This window comes from Calonectris borealis, chromosome Z, assembly GCF_964195595.1.
Source record: "Calonectris borealis chromosome Z, bCalBor7.hap1.2, whole genome shotgun sequence".
Classification (NCBI taxonomy): domain Eukaryota; kingdom Metazoa; phylum Chordata; class Aves; order Procellariiformes; family Procellariidae; genus Calonectris; species Calonectris borealis.
The window spans coordinates 58,851,139-58,869,726 of NC_134352.1; the positions used below are offsets into that span (position 1 = coordinate 58,851,139).

Below are 18,588 nucleotides of genomic sequence, written 5' to 3' on the forward strand. Positions count from 1 at the left end.
TTCTTTCCGTTTTTAAATCTGGGATGGCTATTTTAATTATTATAACTTAAAGTACGATTTTGTTTGCCATTGTCCCAGCCGTGTTTCTTTTAAAAAGCCTTGTTCTGTAACTTAGCTTTTTCTTTTCATTATTAAAACTCAGCTGTTTATTTTTTAAAACATAGGTTAATAATCATAAGCCATAAATCATGCCAACTTCACCATTCTGATTACGATTCAACTTTTCCTCTTGGCATCACCCAATGTGCCTTCTTGAAGTTCTCATTTCCTAAGTCATGTTTTCTGCTCCAGAAAGTTAGTGGTGGTAATGTGTTCAGTGATGACTCAATTCTTTTTTTATTGTGCTTAAATGAAACAGCCCATTTTTACAACAATTGCTGATTCTCCCCTCCAGATGTCCCCTCCTGCTTTGTAATTAGATAAACTCCTTATATAATAATTCTCAAAACTGAAGTTGTATCTTTAATACTGTGGGAGAGCATGCAGGGTGTCTTCCCCTGCAAGAAGTGCTGCTCTGTCCATGTAGCTATGAGCTAGAATTTGGTACTAATGCACTCAGTGCTGACTGAGCTTGGGGAGCACAGTTCACTTAAGCATCTGCCTTTGCTTCCAGGCAACAGTAGGTTTCCTAAAGGAAGAACTGGGGAATCTGTACCCCCATTTCCCTGAGCTATGACCTTTTCAGATTGTTCAAGGTGGCAGGACTTTTGCCAGCTGATCCCCAAGAGACGCCACAAAAACACACATTATAATTCAGAGGGTTTTGGCAAATAGCATCTTCTAGCATTTCCTCCGAGGGATCATACAGCTTAAAACAGTCCTACAATACCTGGTTTTGGTCAAAAAGAGTAAAACCATAATTTGTGTTTCAGGAAGCAGTTCATCCCGTGTAGGCAGCAACAGTGCAGTCTCCTGCTTTTCATGCTACCGATGGTTAGGAAAAGCCAACAGTTGTCACAATTTGAAAAGAAGCTTTCAAAAAATGTTGCATCTTTCTTAAAGTGCTGACTGTTACCTCGACACCAGTTTTTAAGCAAAAATTGTGCTGAGTTTTACGCTTAAAGACTCATCTGCAGCCCATGGGAACTTAGTCTCAGCTATACCTCCTATTCAGGTCATCAGTAAAGGTAAGTGTGTGTCTGTACCAACACGCAGCAGCAGCAGTATTATCCAGAAGACATGTTCGCTACTTCAGCTACTCACAAGAGTCTACAAGCCATTATTTTAGCATATGGAGCGAATCTTAATACCTTGCTCCTGTGTCCAGCAGCACCAGTAGCCTACTGTGTCCTCTTCATGGAAGCTGTAAAGTATTCACAGCATACCGTGAATGTGTATGTGCCACATACAACACAGTTTGAACACAAGACAGATTTCTACATCAACCCTGTAAAAGTTAACTGGTAACCTTTGGAATCTCCTGCTACTATATTTGCAGTCCTGTGATCTCTTCTATTGTTTTTTTTCTGGAATTAAGAAAACAGTAGAATATTTTTACGAACTTGGTTAGTGTTCATAGTGAACAACGGTATCTACCATCACCCATTTGTCCAGTCCAAAGAGGGATTATCTAACTGCATTAAAATTGTTGTTAAGTCTCTTCTGGAGACTTTCCTTTAGTTAAAGGGTCTTCTATTCTCTTAGACTTTTTAAAGCATTCTGTACTTGCCTCTGTATCTCCACCATGAATGTTTAGCAAAGCCTTTTCACCTCTCTCCCACCAAGGTAGGGTTTTTTATTGTTCTTGCTGCCATTAGCTATATTTAAAGACAAATGTGAATTGTATGTTTACAACAGATACAGAACCAGATCTAACCAGATGTTTGCAAATAATGATTCAAATGAATGTTAGACCACATGAGGTACGTCGTTCAGTGTTCGCCCCAGACTTCACTGGCTCTACAGAGAATACTCTCAGCATCTTCTACGCACTCCACTGTCATCTCTGTAACCCAACTATGGTAATTGTAGCAATGGGTCAAAGCGAGGAATATGTTAAAAATAATGTGAGAATATTTCTGTAGTGAATAAACTAGTGCTATCCTTTCAGAATAAAGCACGCTGCACTGAGATGCGAGAGACCTCCTTGCTGTAGTCAAGATGTACTTTTAAATCAGAAACACATAGGGCTGCTCTTAAGGACCATCTTGGAACTACTTACAGTCTGCTCACACCTTGACTTAAGACAGATATTGTTAGCATTTGAGTGATCTATTGTCAGCCATATCTAATCTTGGAGACGCCCTTTGGCCTGTCATTTTCCTGAGTTCAGAAATTCTGTGCTCTGATAACTTTGTACAGCAGCTGCATTCCTCTAGGAGGGTCTGAAACTCTGCAGAAGCTCTCTCACTTGCTGGCTGTGAGCAGATTATGGGCAATTCACTTACAGTGCCCCAAACTGAGCTCAAAACTGGAAGTTGGAGCATAGAGGTTGTGGAAAGAAATAAACATAAATGAAACACTCTGATGCAGTCGCCAAACAAAGAATCATACATTATACCTCACCTTAAGCTGCCTGGCTGGACCGCACGACCAAATATTAGTGAGTCACCAATCGAGTCACCATTACTTGATTGCATTTGTTGTTTATAATCAGGTTCAAAGGCCAACTTTTAGATTTTTCTAGATGCTCATAAAGCAATAATCCCATGATTGAGATGCCTACACTAATTAAAACCAACCAAACTGGCTTAGGCTACAGCTTCATGATGAGCGAGTGGAACAGTTCAATATTGCCAAAAGACATAGGCCATGCTCTCCATCTTCACCCACCACACCTTGTACAAGCTCTGGCATGCATCAGGTCTGTTTAAGAGTCAGCTTAACTCATCAACCAGACATACATCGAACCCAGGAAAAAAAAAAAAAAGAAGAAAATATTTATGCTAAGTTAAGCCAACAGAACCAGCTTGCAGCAGAGTCTGGCAAACATCAGGCACAGGAACTGCCAGCCTAAGAGCAGAGGAGGAGTAGGGACTGAGATCTCCGCCTTTTTGGCAGCAACACATCATCAGCCCAGCTCAGCTGTTCACCAAACCACAGCCAGAGAGGGGAACTAAAAGCAGTTGGCTCTAGTGACATAATGGAAGACTTCTCTTAATAGTAGCTATAAACCCTGAAGTCATAAACTGTAAGAGGTTGATAAGAAAAGCAAATAAACACAGGGGGTAGGAAAGTCCATGTAGATAGTTTAACTGAGGGTGATAGAAAGGACTTTGTTCCAAAAAACTACAACAAAAATTTTTAACTTCCAGTGTGTTACTGGACCCATACTAGCTGGAAATGCCAGGATCAGTAAGAACACAAAACAGGGAGAAAGAAGTGTTCGATAAATATTTTGCCACATTTATTAAAGGGTATCCAGATTATGTAGTCACATGGTGAAAATACTTTGCAATCCAACAGTATCTAAAGAGAGATGTTAACACATCATCTACTAAAGCTAAATATTTTTAAACCAGCAGATCAGATAAACAACATCCAAGAATTTAGGAAGTTGAGTAAACCATACTATAGCCCATTAATTTTTATTTCAGTGAGTCTTAAAATGCTGGGAATTATGAGAAGATTAGAGGAAAACTAACACTGCACCATTACAAAAAAAAAAAAAAAAGGAAAGGTGACAATCCAAATAACTGTGAAATAGAACTTGTTAAGAAAATTAGAATACAGTTAAGCTAATTAGTATCAGTCATGGAAGTACTGAATAGAGGTCTTTTAAACTAATTTAGGATTAGGTTGAAAATCTGGATCATAAGAGTAATAGGGTCAAAGCAAAAAAAGATGTATGTAAGATACCTGATTTAGCAGTACACAACATTTTGGTTTATAACTAGAGCAAAGCAAGAACATGATAGATTAAAAAATTAGTCTTAAGATGTAACTAAACAGGGAATCAACTTTAAGCACATTTCTGGTGGATTCCTGCAGACTTCATAATATTTTTCCAGTTACCTGGTGTTAAAAAACCTGAAGTTTTGCAAATGACAAGAAGACTGGAAGAGAAAAAAAATAAGCTAGATCTCATGTATAAACTGTTTTTACCACTTAATCATCACACAAAATGGCAGGAAGAGAGTTTAGGATCAAAAAAATAAGGACAAAATAACGTATCACTTTGGGATAACTAAGGACTTTTCTAACTATTCTTAAAAGAGATCCGGGGCTAGAACTGCTGACAACAAATCTGCAGATCTTCATGGGATGACAGAAGAGCTGAGACTAGAAGGGAACTCTGGAGATCATCTAGCCATTTCGCCTGCTCAAAGCAGGGGCAAAGAACTGAGGTCTTACCAAACTAATGAACTCTTCAGAGATCACAATGTAGGTTTTAATAACAAAAAGGTCCAAAAAAGAGTGATTTCTGTGGAACCAATCCTTCCCCCATTTACCAGTACAACGTTCTCCAGGCTATATTGGCTTTCTGGACCTTCCATTAGTTCAGTGAACATCTACTTAACTATCACTCTTACCTTATTCTTTTCCTCCTTTGTATTCACACCCACTTGATTGAAGCTCCATTCTCAGCATCTTCCTTCAAGTTTTTCTTCTAATGAAGAAACAAGTTCCCTGAAGAAAGCTTGATTTTACTCTCTTGACCTCAATGGAACAGTGAGGTAAGCCTTTGTTTTCATTTACTCTTTTCCACATTAATAAAACTTGGTATCTGGTGTCTTTTACTTCAGATAGAATGACTGGAAAAGACGTAGGCCAGTGTGACAGATAGGCCTATACAAAAGAGTTTTGGAGGCAAGGTTCACTTCAGACTGACCTAAAGTTCCTACCGAAAGGTAATTTCTGAGCTTCACCTAGTCCAAACTAGCCCTCCCTACATCCTGTCCTAAATCTTGTTCATCCACAACAGAAGCAACACACTCTACCCTACATACTAACATGCTTAGATTTTCTTTATTTGGACAGAATACATTTCTGTTGTTGCTTTCTCCAAGGGTCTTCCTGCAATCTCCACCCATCTGTTCCCAGTGTCTGTTGTCAGATCCTACCAGGCCCTTAAGGACAATTAAGCTGTCTGATATGATTCAAGCACATGTTACGGGACTAAGTCAAATGATCTTATCCCTTAAATAAGAGCTCTACCCACAAAGCTGATCTAAATACTATACTGTCATGGTTTAACCCCAGCCAGCAAATAAACCCCACGCAGCCGCTCGCTCACCCCCCCTTCGGTGGGAGGGGGGAGAGAATCGGGAGGGCACAAGTAGGAAAACTCCCCGGTTGAGATAAAAACAGTTTAATAATTGAAATAAAACAAAGTAGAACAGTAATAATAACAATGAGAACAACAACAATAACAGAATACACAAAGCAGGCGATGCACAATGCAACTGCTCACCGACCGCGTGTCACAAACGGGGGGCGAGCCCCCCCGCACACCTGGTTTTTATACTGAGCATGATGTCACATGGTATGGAATACCCCATTGGCCAGCTGGGTCCACCACCCCGGCTGTGCTCCCCCCTCCCGGTGCAAGCATCACCCAGCAACAGCCAAAGCATCAATGGGCCATCAACGCTCCTTTCACACCAAACCCAAAACACAGCACACCCCCCAAGCTACTGGGAAGAAAGTTAACTCTGTCCCAGCCGGAACCAGGACAATATCCATCCCTTATTCTATACCATCTACATCATGCCCAGGTCTCACATTTTCCCATACATTCCAATTAGTCACCACTACTTTTCCTGCCTTTTGATATACACACACAGAGAGATATCATTCCCTTAGTCCATGGGCCATCCCTCTAAAACGTCCGTTGAGTTCATTTAGTCCATGACTTCAGGTTCCACCTGTCATAACGGTCTTTCAGGGCAGGAGAGATGGTGTGTGGTGTTGGGCTCCTGCATGCGGAGGCCAGTTCTGGGTGCTCCTCTGGTTCTATCATCGTTGCACCTTGCTCAGTTTCATCGGAGTTCATCCTACATTAGTCTGGGTGATTCTTACTATAATACTGTTAATATGGCATATGGTAACCATAGAAGTGATGACATACAGTATTATATAGTAACTAACATCATACAATTCAGTTCATTGGCTATTTTCACCCAAAATTAAATCCCCTTGAGGTACACACCAGACTTCCTCATCCTTTCATATTACCCACCAATTGCACCCAGGTCCTTGAGCAGAAGCAATCCCACGGATGGGTTTTCCCTTGCCAGAGGCAGGAGCAACCCAGACCGTCTTCCCCAGCATATTTCTCATGTGCACGACAGGGACTTTATCCCCCTCTACAGCACGTAAGGGTTTGAATTGGGCAGGGCCAGCTTGAGTGACAGATCCCCTAGTGTTGCCTAACCAGGTGGCCTTTGCTAAATGTGTGTCCCAATGCTTGAATGTCCCACCACCCATTGCCCTCAGTGTTGTCTTTAACAGCCCGTTGTATCGTTCGGTTTTCCCAGAGGCTGGTGCATGGTAGGGGATGTGTGAGACCCACTCAATGCCATGCTCTTTGGCCCAGGTGTCTATGAGGGCGTTTCAGAAATGAGTCCCATTGTCTGACTCAATTCTTTCTGGGGTGCCATGTCGCCATAGGACTTGCTTTTCAAGGCCCAGGATGGTGTTCCGGGCGGTGGCATGGGGCACAGGATATGTTTCCAGCCATCCAGTGGTTACTTCCACCATTGTAAGTACATGGCGCTTGCCTTGGTGGGTTTGTGGGAGCGTGATATAATCAATCTGCCAAGCTTCCCCATATTTATATTTCAACCATCGTCCTCCATACCAGAGGGGCTTTAACCACTTGGCTTGCTTGATTGCAGCACATGTTTCACATTCATGGATAACCTGTGCAATAGTGTCCATAGTCAAGTCCGTCGCTCATCACGAGCCCATCTATATGTTGCATCTCTTCCTTGATGGCCTGAAGTGTCATAGGCCCACCAAGCTATAAATAATTCACCGTTATGTTGCCAGTCCAGATCCACCTGAGCTACTTCGATCTTAGCAGCCTGGTCCACCTGCTGATTGTTTTGGTGTTCTTCAGTGGCCCGACTCTTGGGTACGTGAGCATCTACATGACGTACTTTTATAACCAGGTTCTCTACCCGGCCAGCAAAACCTTGCCACGATGTGGCAGCCCAGATGGGGTTACCTCTGCGCTGCCAGTTGTTCTGCTTCCACTGCTGCAACCACCCCCACAGGGCATTTGCCACCATCCATGAGTCAATATAGAGATAAAGTACTGGCCATTTTTCTCGTTCGGCAATGTCCAAGGCCAGCCGGATGCCTTTCACTTCTGCAAACTGGCTCGATTCACCTTCTCCTTCAGCAGTTTCTGCAACTTGGCGTACAGGACTCCATACCGCAGCTTTCCATCTCCGATGCTTTCCCACAAGGCGACAGGACCCATCAGTGAACAGGGCATATTGCCTCTCGTTTTCTGGTAGTTTGTTATATGGTGGGGCTTCTTCAGCCCGCGTCACCTCCTCCTCTGGGGATATTCCAAAATCTTTGCCTTCTGGCCAGTTCGTGATCACCTCCAAGATTCCTGGGCGACTGGGGTTTCCTATTCGGGCCCGTTGTGTGATCAGCGCGACCCACTTACTCCACGTAGCATCGGTTGCGTGATGTGTAGAGGGGACCCTCTGAACATTCAGCCCAGCACCAGCAGTCGGGGTGCCAGGAGGAGCTGTGCTTCAGTACCAACCACTTCCCAAGCACCTTGAACTCCTTCATATGCTGCCAATATCTCTTTCTCAGCTGGAGTGCAGCGGGCCTCGGATCCTCTGTATCCCCGACTCCAGAACCCTAAGGGTCGACCTTGAGTCTCCCCTGGTGCTTTCTGCCAGAGGCTCCAGGTAGGACCATTCTCCCCGGCTGCGGTGTAGAGCACATTCTTCACATCTTGTCCTGCCCGGACCGGCCCAAGGGCTACTGCGTGAACTATCTCCCGTTTAATTTGTTCAAAGGCTTGTTGTTGCTCAGGGCCCCATTTGAAATCATTCTTCTTCCGAGTCACTTGATAGAGGGGGCTTACAATCAGGCTATAATCTGGAATATGCATTCTCCAAAAACCCACAACACCTAAGAAAGCTTGTGTTTCCTTTTTGCTAGTTGGTGGGGACATGGCTGTTATTTTGCTGATCACATCCGTTGGGATCTGACGACGTCCATCTTGCCATTTTATTCCTAAAAACTGGATCTCCTGTGCAGGTCCCTTGACCTTACTTCGTTTTATGGCAAAGCCGGCCTTCAGAAGGATTTGGACTATTCTCTCCCCTTTCTCAAAAACTTCTTCTGCTGTACTGCCCCATACAATGATGTCATCAATGTATTGCAGGTGTTCTGGAGCCTCACCCTGTTCCAGTGTGGTGTGGATCCGTCCACGGCAAATGGCAGGGCTGTGTTTCCAGCCCTGGGGCAGTCGGTTCCAGGTGTACTGGACGCCCCTCCAAGTGAAAGCAAACTGTGGCCTGCACTCTGCCGCCAAAGGGATTGAGAAGAACACATTAGCGATGTCAGTTGTGGCGTACCACTTGGCTGCCTTTGACTCCAGTTCATACTGAAGTTCCAGCATGTCCGGCACGGCAGCACTCAACGGCGGCGTGACTTCGTTCAGGCCACGGTAGTCTACCGTTAATCTCTGCTCTCCATTGGACTTTCGCACTGGCCATATGGGACTGTTAAAGGCTGAGCGAGTCTTGCTGATCACTCCTTGGCTCTCCAGTTGACGAATCAGCTTATGGATGAGAATCAGGGAATCTCGGTTGGTACGGTATTGCTGTTGGTGCACCGTTGTGGTAGCAATCAGCACCTGTTGTTCTTTGACCCTCAGCAACCCCACAACAGAAGGGTCCTCCGAGAGACCAGGCAAGGTAGACAGCTGTTTAATTTTCTCCATCTCCAGGGCAGCTATACCAAAAGCCCACCGGTACCCTTTTGGGTCCTTGAAATACCCTCTCCTGAGGTAGCCTATGCCAAGGATGCACGGAACCTCTGGGCCAGTCACAATGGGGTGCTTCTGCCACTCATTCCCGGTTAGACTCACTTCGGCCTCCAACACAGTTAACTCTTGGGATCCCCCTGTCACTCCAGAAATACAAATGGGTTCTGCCCCTTTATAGCCTGATGGCATCAGGGTACACTGTGCACCGGTGTCTACGAGAGCCTTATATTCCTGTGGATCTGATGTGCCAGGCCATCGAATCCACACAGTCCAGTAAACCCGGTTGTCCCTTTCCTCCACCTGGCTGGAGGCAGGGCCCCTCTAGTCCTGGTCATCATATTCGCTATCCACTTCTTGTAAGTATGAGTCAGAAGTCCCTTTGTTAAGGTCGGAAGTGGAATCAGCCCTTCTACTCTGTCTGTGTAACTGCTCACTGGAGACTGGAGCAGCAGTTTTTCTGAAAGAACCCCCTTTTGTGGTTGTTTTCCCTTGCAACTCATGTACCCATGCCTGTAGGACTGAGGTAGGTTTTCCATCCCACTTCCTCATGTCCTCTCCGTGGTCACGCAGGTAAAACCACAGAGTGCCCCGGGGTGTGTACCCACGATGTCTCCTCTCTTCCGCAGAGGGACGCCTGCTCCTAATGGCTGAGATATTGGCCCGTGCAGGTGGGGAGCAGGACATACCCTCTTTGAGTTGCTGGACCCCCTGAGATGGTTTCTGCACAGTAGAGGCACAGGCCTGTAGGGAGGAAGAGAGACTTTCTTCATATTGCCGGAGTTGGCCAGCCAGTTCATCCACTGTTTGTTCCTCTCCATCTCTCCAGGTCATTATTGCCAATGAGTTTGCATGTGACGCTGGTGCGCTCCGTACAAACTTCCGCCACATGGGTCGGGTGCATTTGACTTCATCTGGGTCTTTGGATAACTGCTCGTTGTTCAGGTCATCATAAATCACTTCCAGCACAGCTAATTCTCTCAGGTACTGGATACCTCTCTCCATGGTGGTCCACTTGCCTGGGTGGCATATAACATCTTCCTTGAACGGACACCTTTCCTTCACACCTGACAGGAGTCGCCTCCAGAGGCTGAGGACTCGTGCCCCTTGTCCAATCACTTTGTCAATGCCCCCTTCCCTAGAAAGGGATCCCAGCTGCTTGGTTTCCCTGCCCTCTAATTCCAGGCTACTGGCCCCGTTATCCCAGCGTCGGAGCAGCCAGGTGACGATGTGCTCGCCGGGACGACGGCTGAAGTCTTTTCGCATATCTCGCAGCTCACCCAGAGATAGGGATCGGGTGGTCACCATCTCATTTACGGGTTCTGCCTCCTCCTCCTCCTGTTCTCATGATGGCCCTGGTTCATTTCCATCCCTTACTAAATGAACTGATTTTCTTGTGCATTTTCTTTTTGTATAGGGGCAACTGATACCGGCAGGGGTTGGTTCTCTGTCACAGGGAGCGGAGTAGCTGCCGTGCCTGCTGTCGGGGGTGGGGTAGCCGCTGTGCTTGCCGTGGGGGGTGGAGTAGCCACAGGGCCTGTTGCTTTGTCATCAGCTGCAGAGACGTTTCCTTCCCCTTGGGGGTTCTGAGTGGTGTTAAACAGGGCTCAATAGGCATGGGCCAGGCTCCAGCACATTGTAGTGATTTGTGTCTCCCTAGAATGGCCAGGGTGACAGCATACTTCTTCCAAATATTCTACTAATTTTTCAGGGTTCTGCACTTGTTCAGGGGTGAAGTTCCAGAACACCGGGGGTGCCCACTGTCCTAGGCATTTGCCCATGCTATCCCACTCACCCTGCCATTCCTAACTATCCAGCCTTGCGGCAGATCTCTGGATGACATTCTTAAATTGCTTACTAACCTTGGATAAAACCACAACAATATTCCCAAGGAGTACCAATAAATGTATCTTAACTACCCAGGGATGTTCAAGGTACTGGCAAGTTATTTTAACAAAGGAGATGACATCATAGAGAAAGGTAGCGAGGGTGCCATTCTCTATTTCCTCCATAAAAAAATATCTCGGAGGAAAAGGTATAATTGCTAATGGTCTCCATGAGGTGGTACCCGAAATACAGTAACGGCTTCATTACAAATCCCAAATACCAAATAACCCCAATGCCAGCGTTTTAGTAACAAATCTCCCAGGCAAAACATCATTAATCACTGTAGAGCACAGCAGACTACAAAGCCCAACTCCAATCTTTAACAGGTACAGTAAAAACAAGAGCATGGTGCAAAACAAACTAAAATGTTAACAGATATAAATTCCTTAATATGCTCTAATTAATCTGTTGTTATTTCAACCCTTCGCTGCCCTACGTTGGGTGCCAAAAAGGACTGTCGTGGTTTAACCCCAGCCAGCAAATAAACCCCACGCAGCCGCTCGATCACCCCCCCGCCCTCTGGTGGGAGCGGGGAGAGAATCGGGAGGGCACAAGTAGGAAAACTCCCCGGTTGAAATAAAAACAGTTTAATAATTGAAATAAAACAAAGTAGAACAGTAATAATAACAATGAGAACAACAACAATAACAGAATATACAAAGCAGGCGATACACAATGCAACTGCTGACCGACTGCTGACCGCGTGTCACAAACGGGGGATGAGCCCCCACACACACCTGGTTTTTACACTGAGCATGATGTCACATGGTATAGAATACTCCATTAGCCGGCTGGGTCCACCACCCCGGAGACAAGTAGCTTAGGAGTGTGGCAGTAGCATCGCATAGGTACCATTAGTTAGAGAAAGGCTTTCAGCTCCAGTGCCTGGATACATCCGTGCACAGGTATGTACTTACGACACTCAGAAGAATCAGTATCCTGCCTTTCTTCTATGATGCTGAATTCCACAATATAGGAGAACAAACTTTGAGATTGCACAGAAATGAATTCTCATAATCTGTAATGGCAAAATAATTAGATAAAGTAAGCAAAACATTACCAAAAGAATCAGCTTAGGCAAGGTCTCTCTACAAATAAAACCCTTACTCTATTTATAATCATATGTGAAAGTACTGACCATGATTAAGCTAACACTTCGTGTTTCTAGTTTTTTATTTTTAAACAAGATGCACTAAAATGTAAAATGCAGAGGTAGAGACATTGAAAATAATGTTATTCCATTTAACTTACTTTAAAGTCAATATGGAGAGTATTTTTTTAAAAAAAAAGGCCATGGGACTTGCAAAATGAGTGGAACAGGACAGCAATGATTTGAGTCTATTTTGTATTATCAAAGTCTAAGGAGTCACTTCATCGCAGCTGATATGAACATAGTAGAAAAACAGCACTCCATGTATGGCAATAGCATGGTACGGGAAAGGTGAACTGAACTTCGGTATGACTAACAGGGCTTATGCTAGATTCTTTAGCTACTTGATTTTAAAACAAAGACTGTAACTTTTTAAGACATGCTGTAATTTAAGGAGGAGGTGATATAGAAACGGTCTTTAGAATGTCCTGCACTTTACAGGCTGTACTAGAAAATTGCAGTGCTTTACAAGATGTAAGTTTGAACAACAATTCTTGGGAACCACCTTAAATGCAATTCCAATAAACAATCCTTGCAGGTCCGTAACTTCTTTGTTGAAGGACCAGAAAAATAATACCTGTAAGTTTTTTTCTTTGTGTTTTTTTTTTTAAACTTGTGGACCATCAGAATGCAGTTCATCCTTATTTTGAAACTGAAGATGCATCCTTATTTTTGAAACTGAAGACCCCAAAAAGAGAACTTGTAAACTGACATAAACAGTATTAGAAAGTATCATCCTAAGTTTGGAACAACTACCTACACAACAGAAACACCTTACGCTCTACGCACATGTGTCTGCTTTAGATAAAGTTAATCAAGAAAAAATGCTGAAGAGAAGGACATAGTATGTCAAAATAGCATAAGGGACAGTAAACAGTACTTTATTTACAGAATTCTTACTTTTCCTTCAGCTCATTAAACCTTCTCAGGGATACATTCTACATGAAGGCGTGCCCAGTATGAAGAAGCCTTCATTTGATGTATGGCCTGGTGATATCAGCAGGCAAACGGAACTTTATACAGCTCATTTTATTTATCCACAAAAACCAGTTAATCTTGCTCAATGAAACATAGTGAAATCTAACTTTCGCTACAAAAGTCCTCTTCTCTAAATACTAAGTAGGCTTGTTAAAAAGAAATTTCTGTTGTTTGAGAGCAACCTACCTACACACATCACTTACTTAACTGTTTGGTTATTTCATGAAGCAGTAAATCCCACGCAAAAACCCGTGCTCGCTCTGAACTCAGGATTAGTTTAGAAAAGGCGTAGACCGGTAAAGAACTGGAGAAAAAATTGTTCATAAGTCAAAAGACAGCATCTCCTTCAAGTCCCACTTACATGCTATATGTCTGGCAGCATCTAAATCTTTTCTTCGAATTACCTGTTATGATGGCTAGGCACCTAAATGGCGCCCACTTCAGCTACGGGGAGAGGGCAGGGGGACACAACTTCAACAGCAACAACACCCGGTTACCTCGCCCAACCACAATTCTGTCAGCCAGGTTTATCTTTTCAAATATCAAATATATTTCAAATATCAAATATATTTCAAATATCAAATATATTTCAAATATCAAATATATTTCAAATTTCAAATATCAAATATATCAAAATACTTCAAATCGAAGTCCCAGTCTTCGAAAGAAGTGAAACCAAATTCAAAGAGGATTTTCCCCTGCATGAGTGAAGCTATCAAAACAAAGCTAAACATCACCTAGGATGCCCAGAACATAGACAGTGAAAGAACTGGTAAGACACTGAAATAGTGAGAATCTAGATGGAAAATGTACAGGCAACTATGGTAAAAGTAAAGAAACTGATGATATAATAGCCCGGTAACTTCTGTCTAAAAAGAAATGACATTTCATTAAAAGTAATAAGAAAAAAAAAAAACCACCAAAAAAAAACCAAAAAAAGACTGCTGAACTAATCACAAAGTCATTAAGACTTGTTATTCCCCTGCCCCAGGAAAAAATTTTCACACTCCAGGAAGTTTGTTCTTCCTCAAGTTGCAGTATCACAACATCAAATCAAATGCTTTAATTTTTTGTGTCCGATAGATGATTTAGTCTTAGCTAAGAAATGCATCAGATGTGCAGAAAGCCTTCAATACATTATAAACAGTAAGTCCTGCACTTTTCATACTACAATGCAAAATTTTACCTTTGCAAATGGTTTTCCAGCCAAAAGGCTGTACAGGTGTACGTTACAGAGATAAATTTATAAGTCAAAAGGTTCATAATAATTTCAGTGCTCTACTGACAGAAGAAGACACAAAGTACAATATGACCAGCTATGCACCACCACTTGAACATTTGAATGCAAAAAGTATTTTCCAAAACTGTACTCAGAAGGTAATTTTGGTTAATACTATCCAAGGATGATTAATTAAAGGAGTGCTTAAAATATTTATCAAGCAAATAACATTTGACACACAACCTGGTAAGCTTTTGCTCTATAACCTTAAAAGAGATATTATTTCCCATTCAACACGTGTCAATCCAAAAGGGCTAAGTATAGCATCCTTAGCTCTGGTATCACACACTGATAATATAGTGTCACCATCTCTCTCGTATAAATATTGATTCTTTCACTAAGATTGATGTAAAACAGCACATTTTGACCACTCAACTCAAGCACTTTCGGTAGTGCGAACCTCAAAACGGCAGATCTCATCGTATACTTTCAAATGGATCCTCACCTGCAAACAACCTCCCAGCTGGGACCTTCCCTCAGTCTGACAAGTTCAAGGTTTCTCTTCTACTCAAATTCTGCTGTAATTTCGGCAAGCACAAAACCAGCACCTACAGCTCTGGAAAATATAATAGGATTGGAGTACAAAAACACCTGGATGCAGACCTCTGGCAAACCAAAATACAAGACTCCCAGAAAGTAAGCAGTCTGACCTTGTAGCCTAGAAATGAACACCTAACCCTTGGAGTCCTTTCTTCTGGACTGGGGCCACTTACTCATTTACATTTAAAAATTAATTGAACTCAGTCAATGACACACCATCAACATGCATTTTCTCCTGGTTAAGTGTATACCCAACCTATTGGCCTTGTGTTCCTTTTAAATAAGGGCACTAATGATGAACTCTTAAACAGAAAATTACAGGTCTTTTAAGACTGCTTTTGAAATGTGCAGCTTACACAGGGAAAGGTTTCCTCAAATCACCACTGGGTCTCTGTGTGCACTGGATGAGAAGAAATGGAAGAGTTTTGCACCTGCTTTGCATCCCTCTTTGCTTCCTTCCTCAACACGACCAAGCTGCCCTTCTCCAGGCTTCAATTCCTGACCATGAGAGGCAGCACAGCCTTCAACCAGGGAAGGGATGTCTGCTGCAGGCCTCTGTACTGACGGGTGCAGCACATAGGAGCACTCACAGGGCTTACCTTCATTCCCTGATCCCAGTGCCATCACAGTGCACTGCCACAGGTTAAGGGTTACCAGCACCACCAGCTGAAGTATCTGTCATGCCTTTCTCTTAAAAATCAAATGGAAGCGTGATAAGCAAACCCAACAAATTAAGATGCAGATGTGAGATAAAAGTCTACCTCTCCTGGCCAAAACAAAGCTATCTGATTTTTATTAGGGTTAATGCATAACCTCTTTGAATTTTACTAATTTTTAATCACTTCTCTCTAAGTATCTTAATTTCCTTTCAATACTTAAAGGGGGCTTATAAGAAAGAAGGGACAGACTTTTTAGTAGGTCCTGTGGCAATACGAAAAGGGGTAACAGAAAGGAGGGTAGATTCAAAGTAGATATAAGGAAGAAATTTTTTACAATGAGGGTGGTGAAACTCTGGAACAGGTTGCCCAGAGAGGTGGTGGATGCCCCATCCCTGGAAACATTCCAGGTCAGGTTGGCAGAGGCTCTGAGCAACCTGGTCTAGCTGAAGATGTCCTTGCTCATTGCAAGGGGCAGTTGGACTGGATGACCTTTAAAGGTCCCTTCCAACCCAAACTATTCTACGATTCTATGATTTACTAACAGAAATATTCAATGAGACTGTTGCATCCACACACTTTTTAGAGGGACGGGGGGGAACAGCGGGAAAGATGATTTGTGAAGAGGAGGCAGTGACGGCCAGCCAAGCCATGAACACTCCTGGCATGCCCACGCCCTGAAGAGAGCAGTCATCTTGGTTTTGTTATCGCGTCTTTCTCAGGAGGGATCCCTTCTGCAGGAGGGATCTTCATGGGTCACTAGGGTACGCTGCATGAGCGAAATGCCACAGACCCAGTTGGCTGCTGTTTTGGGGGGACGGTGCCAATGCCTAGTTCACCCTCCCTTCCAGTATAGCCGCATGATACTCTTTTCTGTGGTTCTTTTGTAGCTATCTGCCAAACTGCAAAGAACAACTATTTCAGGGTTAATTAAGTTTGGTTCAAAAGCTTACTGAATGTTGGCAGCAATGCTTCTGTCATTTCTGAGCCTATGAATTGACAACTGTAATAAAACAAACATTTTTATATCCTCGTATTTCTAAGTATAGCTCTTTTGAGTCTACCAGAACTTAAATAAATCAAAACACAGGGTTCTTAGCTATTCAACTGAGCTTTGCAGTTTCTATGCACACCGAGTGCTTGCTGTGAACTGGCTGTACAGAACTTAATGGGACTCGGAGAACAGGGCCACTCTTGACTTCTGCGCCATCATCTCATTTGATCCACACCATCACAGCAAGCAAGTTGGAATTTATAAAGTAAAATTTACTGTGCGTTACCTTCATGTGTTCTTCAGCAGCTCTTGCTTCAAAGTATACTATAAAAGGTCAGCTCTCACTGAAACGAAGCAAGTAGCACCAGCCTTGACTCAAGGATCTTGTACGATTTCAGAAAAACAGAATGGAAAAGCTTCCAACTGTGTTGTGAATTATAAACACTAGATATTTCTCTAGTAGCTACATTCTCATCAGGACAGTTCAGGACAGCCTGGATTCTCTCAGTGTTTTCAAACATCTGAACAGGTTCTGCAGATCATATTTAGTGTTTTGAACTGAAGCACAATCTCAGCACCTCCAGTATTTTGCATGTCTAATCTCAAAAGAGAAAAATTACTCTAAAAGCTCTGATTTTATTGACCATTCTCATATTGCTCATAACAGATTAACATCTCCTCTGCACTGTGTAATTTCATTCTTTAGTCTTTCTTACCGCACTTGTCATTTCTAGAGACCATCATCATTTGGTAAACAACCCAAACCATATAAATGGATCTGCCACTTACAAGCATGTTTGCTAATTAAAAAAAAAAAAACAAAAAAAGAGGAATGCAAAGTTAGTAATTTTCATTTATATTTCATGAGATTATTGCTGTAAGTAGTGGCTTCCATCAAAACAGCCTTGACTAATTCCCAACCAATAAATTATCAACAACTATATTTCTCTGCTTATCATCCCAAATGGTAATCTTCTTGTCAATGTCTTCACAAGTGTAACTGACTGTGACCCCAGAAATAATTTCAAAAGCAATGGCTTTCTGGTAGTTCTGGGTTCCCTGTCACACTCCTGGTGCAAATGCACTGTAGCTTTCCATAGCTCTAGGATTGCTCTCTATGCAAGTCCAAAATACTTTATTTTCTCTATTAGCACCAACATCCAAAAAACAGTCATACAGCTATGTATGGACTTAACACAAACAACTCTCTCAGTACTTTCCTGTTCGGCAAAAAACACTTTAGCTCCATTTTTGCCAAATATTACCACTTAGGAATTAAAACATGCATTACTCATAGCTAACCAGTTACTATGTTAAATGTTCGAAAAAAACAGTTAAAAAAATAATTCTTATCTTAAATCACAAGATAGGGCTCAAGATTACATTTTTATGACTGTAGTCATATGACAGGAATCAACATCCACTTAATCCACTGAAAACTCAAACCAAGCTGAGTCAGAATCTCACAAACTGAAGAATGATATTCCTGAAATCCCTTCTTTCATCACTGGTGTCAAATCCTGAACCCAAAACTACAAGAAACCCATGTGGTGGATGGAGGGGAAAAGCTGATGACAAGCTTTGGAGAGAGAAATCATTTGCATGTAGATGCTAGCCAACAAGCTTATTAGCTTTTGTCAAGACTGGCTCTTTCTTTTTTATTGTTTTTAAAAAGTGAAATTCTTAAGACATGTTAGATTTGGTAAAAGAAGTGTTTACATAAAAGGGAAAAAGTATTTACATAACAGGAAAAGAGAGAGAACATATATCACAGCAGTGGTCCAGTCATTTAATGGTATCAGACAACTGAAGAAAGTTTAGCCTGACAAAATACTTCATACAGAAATAAGCACCACAGAAATGGGGTTCTTTTAATGATTCAAGATCTATGTTGAAAGAACAACAGAACCAGAATCAGATATTAGAAAACTGCCATATAAACATAATTAAATCTCCTTGTGTCACTGTTGTCACACATTAGAAAACAGTCTGATTATACATTTTGATGCTCGTTCACTCTTTGCAAAACTTCAGCTTCAGCTTGTGTTTATAACAAACTGTGCTTATCTTCTTTTGTTCTCTTCAGGCTTTTCTTAATTCCCTGCTTTTTTCCATCACTGAAATACTTCACTCTTTACAGAATACAGGAATCATTACTTCCCAGTCTCTCCTTACCGCAAGACTCTTCACAGCAGTATCTAA

At 42.5% G+C, this 18,588-nt stretch overlaps 1 long non-coding RNA gene across 1 annotated transcript in view; it reads right to left on the reverse strand.

Annotated features, from left to right (window-relative positions):
- LOC142075773 (uncharacterized) overlaps positions 1-18,588 on the reverse strand; it is a 34,414-nt gene that overhangs the window by 13,141 nt on the left and 2,685 nt on the right. The window contains exons 2-3 of the long non-coding RNA XR_012671023.1: positions 11,707-11,807; positions 4,473-4,569 (exon numbers count right to left, since the gene is read on the reverse strand). This is a non-coding gene — a long non-coding RNA (uncharacterized LOC142075773). The remainder of the gene's footprint in view (positions 1-4,472; positions 4,570-11,706; positions 11,808-18,588) is intronic.